Below are 5,474 nucleotides of genomic sequence, written 5' to 3'. Positions count from 1 at the left end.
TTCAATTTCAGTTCTTAAATTCATCAATCAATCCTTTCATTTATGTGATAGACCTGCATTTAAAATAAACATTTACCACAAATTAAAGGTATCTTATATTATTAGATATATTATTATAAAACATGCTTTAGTTAAGGAGTTATTAATACTTCAAGTGCAAAATGATGATATAAAACCTTGATAAAAATGCACTTTTAAGTATTAATCATTATACCATATAGTTTGTGCTATGAAAGTGCCAAGCATTTGTTATATCAAGTGTTATACAATAGAAATCTAGATTAGTCATTTAACAAGCAAAGTATTAAAGAGTGAATAAGATAACATATACAAAACATGTTAGAATCAAACATTGAAGTTCATGTTAAGTTTACACTATACTTATTCTTACACCATTTGTGTAACCTTTTCACCTTAACATAATAAACTTAGCTAAACATAATGAAAAAGAGAAATATAAATAAATAAGATAAGAACATAAATAAGATAAAAGTTAACTAAGTAAAGAAAAGGAAATGAAAGGCATAAACAAGATATTAATGAAAACAAGACTTAAGCATTATAAAAATATAAAGAGAGAAAGCAAGAACATGATCTTGACCTGGAAACCAAGATACCTAAATGCATGGTAAATGCCTCCTTTTATAGGCCAAAATTTGGAACTATTGATTTGATAAATAATTGATGAATAGGTGGCCACATCTTGACTTGGTGACAATCCTTATCTTCTTGTCTTAATAAAACATCATTGATAATGTTCGAATTGGAAACGTTATACCCATAAAAGTTCTAGAAAATTGTCTCAACTTTCCAGGAAAAAAAATGAGGTTATTTAGACTTCTAGAACTCAAGATATGGGCTGAACACTAAAGAGTGTTTGGACTGCAGGACAGATTCAAACTTCTTCATTGTTGCTACAATTTGGACTTGAAAACAACCTTTTTAAATTTAGAGTCCTTATGAAAGTTCTAGGCCTTTGTCTTACCTTTCCATCCATATAAAATGGATCTAAATCCGAGATCTACAACTCCAGATATGACCCAATTACCGAACAATGTTTCCGTTTGGAATGCACTAGCATCTTTTTTCTAAGTTTGGCCCTCTCTTTGTCCTTTCAATTTTAGTACTTAAACTCATCAATCAATCCTTTCATTTATGTGATAGGCTTGAATTTAAGATGAATATTTATCATAAATTAAAGGTATCTTATATTATTAGATATGTTATTATAAAACATGCTTCAGTTAAGGAGTTAGTGATAATTCATGTGCAAAATGATGATATAAAACCTCAATAAAAATGCACTATTAAGTACTAATCACACAACCCAACCAGCTTATTACTAGTTGATTAGTACTTAAAAGTGCATTTTTATCATGGTTTTATATCATCATTTTGCACTTGAAGTATCAATAACTCCTTAACCAAAGTATGTTTTATAATAATATATCTAATAATATAAGATACCTTTAATTTGTGGTAAATGTTCATTTTAAATGCAGGCCTATCACATAAATGAAAGGATTGATTGATGACTTGAAGAACTTAAATTGCAAGGATAAAGAGATGGCCAAACTTAGAAAAGAGATGTCGGTGCAATCCAAACCGGAACACTGTTCGGTAATTGGGTCATATCTAGAGCTATATATCTCAGATTTAGGTCCAATTTATATGGATGGAAAGGTAAGACATAGGCCTACAACTTTCATATGGAGCCCAAGATCTAAAAAGGCCATTATCAAGTCCAAATTGTAGCAACAACAAAGAAGCCCGAATCTGTCTTCCAGCCCGAGCACTGTTCGGTATTTTGGCCATATCTGGAGTTCTAGAAGTCCAAATGAGCTGAAGTTTTTACACAAGAAAGCTGAGACAATTGCCTACAACTTTCATGTTTACAACTGGCTCCAATTTTGACGTTATCAATGACGTTTCCCAAGTTAGTTGACTTTAGGGTATTAGATGTTAAAACACCCCTTCGAGCTTAATTGCTTATTATCATCAATTTTTTTTGCTCTTTTTTTTTATCTTTTTGCTTTTTGCAAATTATATACTATCAATTTTCCTTAGTTGTTACCTTTAATAAAAGAACATAAATAATGTAAAAATCCAATGTGCAACCCACAATCATATGTTAACGTGTGTGTGTGAAAATTAAGGTTTAAGAATACATGTTAAATGAGTATATGAGCAGAATTAAGTGATAACAATACGAGAGTTTGTAAATTTGAATATTTCAAGAAGTATTATGATAGACCTTGTTAAGAATGGTTACTAAGATGCGTCTCAAGAGTTACTTTAACAAAAGAGCTAATTTACTATGTTATCCTATTAACAATAATTTTACACATGTTTTATGAAATAAAAAACACAATTAGTTAGTTTTTTTTTTAACTACTACCCTATCCCCCCAAATAAAACAAGACATTGTCCTCAATATCCTTAGGTATAAAGATAGAGTATAGAAGACATCACATGAAATAACAAATATTGACAAACCTAAAACACACTTAAACAAATATAAGAAATAACAAAACATAATAATAAAACGAAAAGACACAAAAATTCATAAATAAAGGCTCAAATCCAATCTAAGCTTTTTACAGCTTTTCTTAGTTGTCTAATTTATTCGACTCATGGAGGGATCAATTATAGGAATGAAAGATTATAGTTGGTTAATCAATTATTCAACAGTAGCAACAGAGATTATGATCTGTCATGTAAAAGATGTTAGAAATTCCTGTTCCACAACATGATCAAGAAAAGATAACAACTTATCATAATAACCATTAATTGTGGAGACCTGTAGTTCCTCTTCAATTGTTTTTCCAATAATGTCCCCTTGTGCTAAAGCTTTGGGAATGACCCCCAAAACTTGACTACCTCCTAAAAATGCAGCTATTGATACACCTCCCATTAACCTACGACTGCCTTCCTCATACACTAAATGAATCTTTCTCTCAGCTAGCACCTGACCAAGATGATTTGCTGATTTTAAAAACTCATTTTCTTTCCTAGGACTAGATCCACTAAAAACACCAACATTTCTTATGTGATGACCTGAGAAACTTACCATTTCTACACACCTCTATCTTTGTTGAATGTATGGGTTGAGTAGAAATGAAAGGAAAGAATAGAGGATTTTATAGATGAGAAATTAAAAAGATAATCATACCACATATATGTAGGCTAGTTGAAGTCTCTCACACACACTCTCTCTATCTTTATTTATTTTTGAAAACCATGTATATATACAGGTAGTTGTGATTGTGGCTCACATCTTCCCTTAGTTTTACGTCCAAGAAAGGCTTAAACACCCTCTATAGGTTAGGGATAGGCCTCCCATCTAGTTTTCTTAAAAACTAGCAAACATGGTTTTTTTAGTTAGATTCCCAAGACTAAGTCGATCATGTTATTTATAAAAATAGGGTCATAAATCATGAATTGCACGATGCAAATCTCCACCAGGATGCGTCTAAAGAGTTAATAGAAGATTATCAAAAGACCTCTTACTTAGACCATCCTTAATGAATTATATTTTATATTCACGGTTTACAGTTATCATTCCTAAAGAACGACATGTTGCATTACAAGTCCATCTAGCACATCTATGACAGATTTACAGTCATTTTGCACGACGTTTCTTTGCGAAAGTGCTTTTACCCTTTCCAAGCATGTATGAAATGAAAGAATTAGATGACTCACCTGATAATTGGACATTTGCTTCAATCAGCCAACGAATATCTTCAGGAATTCCATGATTCATTAACAACCTCAATCTTGCACATCTAGCACAATAAATTTTTGTAATTGCATTATGAGGCGGAGCAGGAAAACACTTTTTCAATTTTTCAAGAGTGGTTCTATTTTCAAATGAGAATTGGAGGAGAGATTCAAAGAAAAGGGGAAGAGCAAAGAATTGCACAAATATATACACAAATATCAATTATCATGAGAAACTGAAAGAACCGACTTAAGTCACAGAGTACTATTATCTACCATTTGACTAGGATGAGAGAAACTAGCAAGACAAAAAATCACACAAAAAAAATATGAGAAAAGAATCAATCTTTATATACAGGATCACCCAATTCAATTGTCATTTTCAATTAAAAACTTGTCAAAGTAAACTTTCAAACGATACCCATTTACCTTGAAAACATTGTCATTCTTTGGATTCTCGATATCACAGGTCCCATATGGATACTCATGTTTCATAATAAAAAGGATTGCTCTATTTTGATCTTAATTTTCCAAGAAATAAATGGAATCTAGAATTATAAAGTAAGATTTTTTAACCAATATTGAATGTTTTTCTCAGTATTTTCTTGTCATGAAACTCTTTACTTCTTACTTTGTGAATTCTTGAATTTTCATATGCATCATTTTGTATTTTCTCAAGCTTATTTATTTGTAATTTTCACACCTGACTAGCATCATCAAGGTTTGAATTGAAAGCTTTAATAGCCCAACAAGCTTTATGTTCAAGTTTCACAAGCAAGTGACTAGGTTTTCCATAAACTAGTATGTAAGGTGGCATACCTAATAATGTTTTATAAGTAGTTCGATAAGCTCAAAGTCCATCATTAAGTCTTAAAGATCAGTCTTTCCTATTAGGGTTCACTGTTTTCTCCAAAATTTGTTTGATCTCCCTATTAGCAAGCTCTACTTGTCCACTTGTCTGAGGTGATAAAGGGTGGCAACTTTGTGTGTGATTTCAAATTTCTTCATTTAAGACTCAAATGACTTATTGCAAAAATGTGTTCCACCATCACTTATCGTGGCTCGAGGTATTCCAAATCGACTCAAGATATTTTCTTTCAAAAACTTTATCACTGTTTTGTGATCATTGTTTCAACTTGGAATTGCCTCTATCTATTTTGAAATATAATCTACTACGACTAATATGTACAAGAAATCAAATGATGGAGAAAATGGATCCATGAAATCTATATCCCAATAGCTAAAGATCTCAATGACAAGAATAGGATTTAAAAGCATCATGTGACATTTTGAAATGGATCCCAACTTTTGACAATTCTCACAAGTTTTGCAAAATGCATGTAAGTCCTTGAACATGGTGGACTAGTAAAATCCACTTTGTAAGATTTTAGCAGTTGTCTTTATTGATGAGAAATGGTCCCCACATGTTTCAAAATGATAAAATTTAATGACACTACTTACCTCATTTTCAGGAATGCATCTTCAAAATATTTGATCAGGACAATATTTGAATAAATAAGAGTTATCTCAATAAAAATTCTTCACTTTGTTCAAGAACTTTCTTTTATCTTGGGTACTCCAATGAGCTGGCAATTGTCCTGAAACAAGAAAATTGACAATATTAGCAAACCAAGGCATTGTACAAAAAGTAAAGATTCATCGAGAAAGCAGTCATCAATTAGTATGATGTCAAATTTCAAATCTGTTATCAATCTTCACAAATGATCTGCAACAACATTTTCAGTGCCTTTCTT

General features: G+C 31.3%; 1 long non-coding RNA gene across 1 annotated transcript in view; it reads left to right on the top strand.

Annotated features, from left to right (window-relative positions):
• The first annotated feature begins 3,275 nt into the window (after positions 1-3,275).
• LOC105117583 (uncharacterized) overlaps positions 3,276-5,474 on the top strand; it is a 10,334-nt gene continuing 8,135 nt past the window's right edge. Inside the window, exon 1 of the long non-coding RNA XR_840782.1 lies at positions 3,276-3,286. This is a non-coding gene — a long non-coding RNA (uncharacterized LOC105117583). The remainder of the gene's footprint in view (positions 3,287-5,474) is intronic.

Source organism: Populus euphratica, unplaced genomic scaffold (genome assembly GCF_000495115.2).
Source record: "Populus euphratica unplaced genomic scaffold, PopEup_1.0 scaffold1425.1, whole genome shotgun sequence".
Taxonomy (NCBI): Eukaryota; Viridiplantae; Streptophyta; class Magnoliopsida; order Malpighiales; family Salicaceae; genus Populus; species Populus euphratica.
The sequence above is the reverse complement of the archived record's forward strand: the minus strand, read 5'-3'. Positions and strand labels throughout refer to the sequence as shown.